Raw genomic sequence first — 10,461 nt, 5'->3', positions numbered from 1 at the left:
CCTTCCCCTCCCCGACTTCCCACATGTATTTGATTTTGAGAGAGCACACCCATGCAAGTGGGAGAGGGGCAGAGAGAGGGGGACAGAGGGTCCAAAGCAGAGGCTCTGCACCGACAGAGACCCCGATGTGGGGCCTGAACTCAAACTATGAGAACATGACCTAAGCCACCCCGGTGCCCTGAAAGTCTCTAAAAAAGGAAGAAAGGGAGGGACAGAGAAAGAGAGAGAGAGGAAGGAAGGAAGGAAGGAAGGAAGGAAGGAAGGAAGGAGACGAACAAAGTTGCCGGACTACAACCCAATTTAAAAAATTACTAAAACCCCACAGTGTGGTATCGGCACAACAAAACTTGTATACATCAATGGATCACAGTTGCAAGTCAGAAATAAAACCTTACCGTTTATGGTCAGTTGATTTTGACAAAAGTACCAAGACATTTCAACAGGCAAAGAATAGTTTTTTTTCAACAAATGGTGCTGGGACATTTGGATAATGAGAAGCAAAAACAAACAAACAAATGAACAAACTTAAACTCTTTCTTCACATCGCCAAAAATTAACTCAGAATGGGTCACAGAAGGAAAACACAAGTCACAGAATGGGAGAAAATATTTGCAAATCATGTATATGTTAAGGGATTTGTGTCAAGAACTTATAAAGAACTTGTACAATTCAATAAGAAATAGAAGCCCGGGTCCCATGGGTGGCTCAGTGGGTTAAGTGTCCAACTTTGGCTCAGGTCATGATCTCATGGTTGGTGAGTTTGAGTCCCGCTTGGGGTCTGTGCTGTCAGAGCCTGGAGCCTGTTTCATGGATTCTGTCTCCCTCCCTCTCTGCCCCTCCCCTACTCATGCTCGCTCACTCACTCTCTCTCTCTCTCTCAAAAATAGAACATTAAAAAAATAACAAGGGAAAAGACAAATCTTAAAAAGGGAACAAAGGGGGCACCTGGGTGGCTCAGTCGGTTAAGCATCGGCCTCGTCTCAGGTCATGATCTCACAGTTCATGGGTTCGAGCCCTGCGTCGGGCTCTGTGCTGACACCTAGCTCAGAGCCTGGAGCCTGTCTTCGGATTCTGTGTCTCCCTCTCTCTCTGACCCTCCCCTGCTCGCGCTGTCTCTCTCTGTCTCTCAAAAATAAATAAAAAACATTAAAAAAAATTTTTTTAAACGAGAACAAAGGTCTCAATAGACATTTCTCCAAAAAAAAAAAAATACATAAATGGACAATAAGCATCATTAGCCATTAGGGAAAAGCAAATCAAAGCTACAATTAGATACCACTTCACACCCACTTGGATGGCTGTAACCAATATAACAAATAGTAAGTGTTGGTAAGAATGGAGAGAAATTAAAACTCTGATGCCCTCCTGGTGGGAATGTAAAATAGCGCAGCTGCTTTGGAAAACAGTTTGGCGGTTTCTTAAATGACTCAGCAGTTCCATTCCGAGTATATATATGCCCTAGAAACATGGGGGGGAAATCTGCACCAAAATATGTACATGAATGTTCGTGGCAGTATTTTTCGTAATAACTAAAAGATGAAAATAACCCAAATGTCCATCAACTGGCAAATGGAACAACAGATAAAATGTGATAAGTCCAAGAGTGCCTGGGTGGCTCAGTCGGTTAAGCGTCTGACTTCGGCTCAGGTCATGATCTCACAGTCCATGGGTTCAAGCCCCGCGTCGGGCTCTGTGCTTACAGCTCGGAGTCTGGAGCTACTTCTGATTCTGTGTCTCCCTCTCCGTCTGCCCCTCCCCTGCTCACTCTGTCTCTCTCAAAATAAAGACATTAAAAAAAACTTTTTTAGGGGCGCCTGGGTAGTTCAGTCGGTTAAACCTCCGGCTTCGGCTCAGGTCAGATCTCACGTTCGTGGGTTCGAGCCCCGCGTCGGGCTCTGTGCTGACAGCTAGCTCAGAGCCTGGAGCCTGCTTCAGATTCTGTGTCTCCCTCTCTCTCTGACCCTCCCCCTCTCATACTCTGTCTCTCTCTGTATCAAAAATAAATAAAACAAAAAAAAAACTTTTTTAATGTGATAGGTCCATATAATGAAGCTTTATTTGGCCATAATGGTATTTGCAACATCGTGATGAACCTTGAAAACGTTAGTGTTAAGTGAAAAGCCAGATGCAAAATGGTATACATCGAATAATCCCATTTATTCGGAATGTCTGTGAAAGACAAATCCACTGAGACGGAAAGTAGATTAGTTCACGTCAGTGACTGGGGAAGGGGGAAAATGAGGAGTGACCGCTAATGGGTTTCTTTGTGAGATAATGAAAATGCCCTAAAATAAGATCCTGTGAATAGTTGCGTAACTCTATGAGTATACTAAAAGGCCACTGGGTAGTATACTGTAAATGTAAGAACTAAAGCTAAAAAACCCCTAAAAGAAGACACAGGAGAAGATATTTATTTGATTCAGATTAGTGAAAGAGTTCTTTGATACAGCACCGAAAGGACAATCTAGAAGAGAATAAACAAATACATTGGATTTCCTCAAAATTAAGCATGTTTCTGTTTCAGAAAACATTAAGAAGATGAAAAGACAAGCCATCTTCTGAAAGAAAATATTTGCAAAACACATGGATAAAGGATTTGCATTCAGAATATACCAAGAACTTTAACAACTCAGTTTTTGTTTCTTTTTTAATGTTTGTTTATTTTACATTTTTTTACTGTTTTATTTATTTTTGAGAGAGAGAGAGAGAGAGAGAGAGAGAGAGAGAGAGAGATGTCGTGAGCAGGGGAGGGTCAGAGAGAGAGGAAGACACAGAATCCGAAGACAGGCTCCAGGCTCCGAGCTAGCTGTCAGCACAGAGCCTGACGTGGGGCTGGAACCCACGAACCGCGAGATTATGACTTGAGCTGAAGCCCGATGCTCAACTGACTGAGCCACCCAGGCGCCCTGATGTTTATTTATTTTTGAGCGAGAGAAAGAGAGACAGACAGAGCGCAGGTGGGGAAGGGATGGAGAGAGAGGGAGACACAATCTGAAGCAGCTCCAGGCTCTGAGCTGTCAGCACAGAGACTTATGTGGGGCCCCAGCTCACAAATAGTGAGATCATGACCTGAGCTGAAGTCATATGCTCAACCGACTGAGCAACCCAGGCGCCCCTAACAACTGTGCTAAGACAACCCAATTTAAAAATGGATAAATGAGTTGAATAGGTATGTCCCCAAAGAAGTTATAGAAATGGCCAAAAAAACCCATGGAAAGATGCTCAGTACCAATAGTTTTTAGGGAAATACAATCGAAACCACAATGAGGGGCACCTGGGCGGCTCAGTCGGTTACGTGTCCAACTCTTGGTTTCGACTCAGGTCTCGATCTCACTGCTTGTGACGTTGAGCCCTGCATCAGGCTCTGTGTGACAGTGTTTTTCAAAAATAAATAAATAAACTTAAAAAATTAAAAAAAAAACCCCACAATGTTGACAACCACTAGGAGAGCTACAATAAGAAAGACGATGTCAAGAAAAAAAAAAAAGATGATGTCATGAGTTGGTGAGAATGCAGAGAAACGGAAGCCTGGTGCATTTGCTGAACGGAATGTAAAATGGTAGTAGCCACTTTGGAAGAGTTTGGGAGCGTCTAAGAAGTTAAACATAAATTTACCTTATGGTCTAGGGATTCTACTGCCACGAATGTGTCCAGAAGATTCACACACCGACACGGATGTCCATAGCAGCATTGTGTCTTAATAGCCAGAAAAATGGGAACCAGTCCATACTTCCTCAGCTAGTGGATGGATTAGCAAAAGGAGATAAAGTCATACAATGAAACGCTATTCCCCAGTTTAAAGGAATGAACTAGTGGTACAGCTGCGCTACACGGATTGACCTTGAAAACATTGTGCTAAGTGCACCAAACCAGATCCGAGGCTGTATATTGTGAGTCTATTTATATGAAATGGCTAGAAAAGGCAAATTTCTAGAGCTAGAAAACAGCAGTGTTTGCCTAAGCCTGGAAGCAGCGGGAATCTGTTGTGCACGGGCACGAGGCAGCGGTTTGGGGGCGGCGGGAATGTTTTCAACTGGATCGTGGTGACAGTTACCAAAGTCATGAAATCGCACGATGGATGAATTTTATGCTGTTTATGATCTGCCTCGGGAAAGCTGTTCAGAGCAACTCCACGGGGGTTTGTGCCAAGTGAGTAAAATACGGAGAAGAGCTTGGCCAGTCAGGGTAGCGTTCTTGGGCGCAGCGGCTCTGAGCGCAGGGAAGGCCGCGTAGAATGCTCAATTATCCCAAGGTGGAGAACAGTGTTGGTAATGGCCTGGAGGTTTGTTGGTGCGCTTTGTTTTTTTATTTGTTTGTTTTGTTGTGGAGTGTTTTTTGTTTTTCTTTTGGTGGCCTCTTAGTTTTTATTTTAATTTCGATTAACATATAGTGTCATATTAGTTTCAGGTGTCCTTGCCCGTATTCTTGATGGATTTAGAGAATCACGAATAGATTAGTTGCTTGAGGCAGGGAATTCTCATAGAAAGATAGTGTGAAATAGAATTTGGGAGGTGGGTAGGAGCCAAGAGAGAGGAACCAGCTGGTGTTCTAAGATTCATCTCTTAGAAGTATAGGTTGTAGGGAGAGAAAGACTAGAAGCTTGGAGATTTGCTAGGGACGTATAACCTGATAATCCACCGTAATCAAAGTTGGGGAGGGCTCAGGTCTTGACAAGGATGCTTTGCACAAAGCACACGTTCAGTGTTTTTGTGGTTTTGAGGACTATGTCGTTTTTAGCCTGGGTGGCCAGAGAGGTAAGCACCGTTGACAGAAACGGAGAATCTGGGGAAGAAACTGCCTCTTAAAGTGATTCCCAAACGGGGCGCCTGGGTGGCTCAGTCGGTGTTAAGTGTGTGACTTCAGCTCAGGTCATGATCTTGAGGGTCATGAGTTCGAGCCCCTGGAGCCTGCTTCGGATTCTGTGTCTCCCTTTCTCTCCGCCCCCCTCTCTCTCTCTCTCTTTCTCAAAAATAATAAAAAAATTTTAAAGTGAGTCCCAAATGTCATCCAGAGCTTTACTGCTCCTTAGAATCTAGGCAAATTAGACAAAAACCCACCCGTTCCCCCAAATCACAGAGTAGAGACTTCTAATGCCCCTTTCAGGATCTCTGTGAGTGCCCGCTGGCCAGTGGCACAGCCATGTTGGCTCCTGAGCTCCAGCTTGCTGTCTTTGCCCCGCACTGTGACTTCAGTCCGTTCTTCAGTGTCTCCAAAAACTGCCATTCACATAAAGCATTCAAAGTGTAGATTCTGGGCGTCTGGGTGGCTCAGTCGGTTAAGCGGCTGACTCTTCGTCTCTGCTCAGGTCATGATCTCATGGATCGTGGGGGATGGATCCCCGAGCCAGGCCCTGAGCTGGCCACTCGGAGCTGCTTGGGATTCTCTCTCCTCCCTGCCCCTCCCCCGCTCACGTGCGTATTTGTGCGCACGTGCACTTGCTCTCTCCCAGAGAGAGATAAGTACACTTTAGAAAGCCCAGCCCAGTGTCGATTCCGCTAGAGATCTGTGGAGGGTGATGAAGTGGGGGCCTACGTTGCAGAAATACAGACGAAGGAACAGCCAGCATCATGCCCTGAACCGCAGCTGCAGAGTTTCACCGGCTGTTAAGTCCACTCACCCCAGCCTTTCTCATCCGGCCAGTTCTCTCCTCTCTCTTCTCCCTTTTCGACTCTTCTCACCCTTTCCCCTGAGAAGAAAAATTACAAAGCAGTTTGAGTTTCAGTGAGTCACAACAGAAGTACACGTACCCTTGGCGTGTCGCTCTCCATCCTGAGCAGCTCATCAAGGTATATTCCCAAAAAAGATCACACCTTCGCCGAGAGGAGCTCCCCTGACAGCTCTTGAGAGAAAATGCTCTTTATTCCCCCTCCTCCCGGAAATAAAGGTGATTCACTGAACAAGCGAAGGGGGTTATCCAGATGGACAGACACAGCAGGTGGTTAGCGATTTGGACTGAAACTCCCAAGAAAGACCCGAGGAAGATGTCTGGGAGTCGCATGTTCTTTATTTATTTTTGAGAGACAGAGAGAGACAGCACGAGCAGGGGAGGGTCAGAGAGAGAGGGAGACACAGAATATGGAGCAGGCTCCAAGCTCTGAGCTAGCTGTCAGCACAGAGCCCGACACGGGACTCGAACCCAGGAACCGTGAGATCATGGCCTGAGCCGAAGCCGGACACTTAACCGACTGAGCTGCCCAGGCGCCCCTGAATGTTGCTTATATATGTGGAGTCAAATCTGGAAGGCCACAAATAGCGGAGTTACTTCTCACAGAGTTGAGTTGGAAGATCTTTTTTAAATTTTGTACTTCGGTGTATTTTAGTTTTTTATTTTTTGCACAGGTATGTTTTATTTGTGTAATTAAAAAATTTTTTTTAACGTTTATTCATTTTTGAGAGACCAAGTGCAAGCAGGAGCAGGGCAGAGAGAGAGGGAGACACAGAATCCGAAGCAGGCTCCAGGCTCTGAGCTGTGAGCACAGAGCCCGATGCGAGGCTCGAACCCATGGACCGAGAGATCATTCCCTGAGCTGAAGTCAGACACCCAACTGACTGAGCCACCCAGGCACCCCTTATTTGTGTAATTTTTGAGAAGATTTCATTTTAAGTAATCTCTATACCAAACATGGGGCCTGACCTCCCAGCCCCACCACCTAGAGTCACGTGTTCTGCCCACTAAGCTTGCCAGGTGCCCTTTGTAATTTTTTTTAATAGTTTATTGTCAAATTGTTTTCCATTTAAAAAAAATAGTTTATTGTCAAATTGTTTTGTAATTTTTTTAAATGAATAAAACCGTAAATAACAAAAGTAGCACTGTAGCATTAGGAATTGAGTCCAACAGTTAGAGCTGTTTGAAAAAATTCTGTTACTGTGTTTATCATTTTTGTGACCAAAAGCTTAGAGTATGTTGTTGAAGTATTGTGCAGATGAAGATTTTTCAAATACATGGAAACCTAGTAGGATTCCCATAGCCAGTTTTCTCAAGTTTTAATTTGGTGTAAAGCTTCCATTTTATTTTTAAAGTTAATTTTTATTCATTTTATTTACTTTTTAAAATGTTTATGAATTTTTGAGAGACACTGGGGGAGGGGCAGAGAGAGGGGGACAGAGGGTCTGAAGCCAGCTTTGCTCTGACAGTAAAGAGCCAGAGGAGGGACTCGGACTCACGAACGGGGAGATCATGACCTGAGCCGAAATCTGATGCTTAACCTTGAGCCACCCAGGTGCCCCTATAGTTACTTTTAAATACAATTCCATTTTTTGCAGTAATCAGGCCTATAGCTCCATTAAGTCGAAGATTAATATTTTTCACTTAGAGGTCGAGTATTTGTTTTACGTGACATCAATAAAAATTCAAAAGGAAGGGAAGATTGCTTCTAGATCTTGCGATAAAAACTCCCGCTTAGCCCAAGACAAGAGGCTAAAACTCCAGAAACACTTTGTTTTATCATTTGCTCCGCACAAATTATCAAGATTTTTTTGCTTGCGCAACATCTTTGAGTTTTGTTTGTTTTATAAAATATAAAGTTTCCATGATTTGAATTTAAAATCTTTGATTTGCAATGTGCCATTACTCAGAGGCCTTAAATAGTTGGGTTTTTTTTTTTTTTCCTAAGCCTGGTTTCCATAGGCAGACATATTTCAGTAATTTCATAGGTTTGAAAAGAAAGGTTCTTTTTATTTAAAAAAATTTTTTTAATGTTTTTTATTTTTGAGAGAGCGAGAGAAACATTGAGAGAGACATTGTGCACTAGTGGGGGAGAAGCAGAGAGAGAAGGAGACACAGAGTCTGAAGCAGGTTCCAGGCTCTGAGCCGTCAGCACAGAACCCCACAAACCGTGCGATCGTGACCTGAGCCAAAATCGGGCACTGAATCGACTCAGGCTGTTTTTAGTTTTTAAGATTTTATTTTACATAATCTCTTCCCCCAACATGGGCTCAAACTTACAACTCTGAATCTAGAGTCACATACTCTAGGGACTAAGCCGGCCGGCCAGCTCTCCTTTTTTTTTTTTTTTAATTAGAGGTTTTGTTAACATTTGGGGTACCCACAATGATTAAGGTGCACAGTGTGATTATTTGATATGTGTACATCTCATAAAAGGCATACACAGTTGTAGAAAAGTGGGAAGTGGGTCTAATTGTCTTTTATCATGTGATGTTATAGTTCATAGCAGTTTGGTGGCAAATATCAATATCTCACTGGACCAGATGTAAACTTTGAAATCAGTTGAGCAATATTTAATTTCACAGCGATGTAGGAATATGGCCTGGTAGCTTAAATTCATTGCGTAAATTATTTAAGATCGTGAATTCGGAGGTTCTTCTCTCTGTGCATATAAGGGACAAATAGTTGTATTTTTCTTTGTGGACAGTTGAAGTCAATTTCTTGATTTGGGTTCTTGGTTCAAAAGTTGTCTTTGATGGGGTAAGAGTCCTTTAGTGCCTACACGTTCCTTTGGAATTAATCTGGAGTGTTGATAGTGGCAAAGATTAAATCAGACGGTGAGGAATCGTGTCTGGAGCTGTGTTCTCTGTTCTGGCAGCACTAGCCTCATGTGGGTGCAGAGCACTTGGAACGTGGCTAGTTCAGGGGTGCCTGCGTGGCTCAGTTGGTTGCGCGTCTGACCCTTGGTGTCTGCTCCGGTCATGCTCTCACGGGCCTGTGTCAGCTGTGTGCTGCTTGGAGTTCTCTCTCTCGCCTCCCCTGCTTGCTCGCTCACGCTCTCAAAATAAATCAATAACCATAAAAAAAAAAAGAGAGAGAACCCGGCTAGACCAAATTGAGATGCACTGTAAACAGTAGGAAATAATGCGCCAGATTTTGAAGACTCCATACTTAAAAAAAAGAATGTAAATAGCTTAGTAATAATTTTTATACTGATTGCATGTTGGTAAAACATTTTGGATATATTGGGATATCCAATACTGGAATAAATAAAATATATTAAAATAATTTTGCTTTTTAAAAAATGTGACTGTTAGATAATTAAAAATTACATATGAGGCTTGCACTTTTGGCTCGTGTTATATTTTTATTTGGCAGCCCTGATCTGGGGAAACAGTACCAGTGTAGCTTCCTTCCCTTAGAAATAATTTTACTATTTGCCTGGATGCCTTTTTTTCTTTAATATTTTTTCCCTTTAACCCTGAACTTGAATTCGTGTTGACCATTCTGGACCAGACCTTATTGTTTTTTTTTCTTTATTGTGAAAATTACGTAGCGTTAGACTCATTATCTTAACCCCTTTCAAGTGTACAGGTCAGTAGTGTCAAGATCTCTAGAACGTTTTCTTCTTGCAAAACAGAAACTCTGTACCCATTAAACACCATTTCCCCTTTCTCCCTCCCACGCGTGCTTTGTGTTTTAAATATACCGTTGGAGATCTGTGTATGATGTATCTTCTTCTTTCCCCCCTTTACTGAGATATAACTGACATATATCATTGTAGAAGCCTAGCGTGTACAAACGGATGATGTGACATCTGTTCGTCTTTTAAAACGATCACCACAAGATATATCTTCTTAGAGCCCGCAGAGAATTTGAATATGAGTTCTGGTTAAGAAATTCTAGCTAACTCATAATGAAAGCCTTGCAGTTTATCCATTAGTCATATATGTTCCCATTAGCAAACAGGCAAAGTGTTTTTAGTGTAGCTCTTTTTCCCCTAGCATTTCTGGTTTCAGAGTGTAGTTCATGCTAAAAAGTAAAAATGTGCACCCGTATTCCAAAAGACATCTTTCTCAGGGACCGTCGGTGTGTCAGGTGTTACTGTGTGCTAACGCGGTTAGCAGTACGTGACTGTGCACTGATTTGTCCCTCTAGCCGGCGGGGGCAAGTCGACGGAAAGCTTTATCCAGGCCGCAGATGGCGGATTTGCCCTCTCTCACGAGTCTAACTAGGGCACGTTATTTCAGGGGTCCGTTTCAAAGAAGGGGAACAAGCAAATTTTGGTTGCTTTAAGCTTATTATTACTCTTTAACAGATACGGTATTTGTATTTTAAGTGCACCAGGGGGATCATCTTTTTTTTAACGTTTATTTATTTTTTAGTGAGAGAGATAGAGAGAGAGCGCGTGCATGTGTGCGGGCAGGGGGGGAGGTGCAGAGAGAGAGAGGGAACGCTTACTGTCAGCGTAGGGTCCGGTGCGGAGCTCCATCCCACCAACTGTGAGATCATGACCTGAGCCAAAACTGAGCCCCCCAGGCGCCCCTGGAGATCATCTCTTTAAAGGAATTTTGCACCGACTCTTCTACTGAAATGAAAACTCCTGGTTTCATCTGTGAAGTACTCACCCTAACTTAAAATCTGTGTATATTTGTGCTCTTGATATTTTAATGCAAAGCAAAACTATAATGAGCTCTACCCTGCTTTCTTGGTAATTTCTTCTCTTTTACTATTATGGCAAAAAAAGGCATTTCCAATAGAACCCTGGCACTATCTTTAACCCTTTGCCACCCCTC

This window comes from Suricata suricatta, chromosome 17 (genome assembly GCF_006229205.1).
Source record: "Suricata suricatta isolate VVHF042 chromosome 17, meerkat_22Aug2017_6uvM2_HiC, whole genome shotgun sequence".
Classification (NCBI taxonomy): domain Eukaryota; kingdom Metazoa; phylum Chordata; class Mammalia; order Carnivora; family Herpestidae; genus Suricata; species Suricata suricatta.
The sequence above is the reverse complement of the archived record's forward strand: the minus strand, read 5'-3'. Positions refer to the sequence as shown.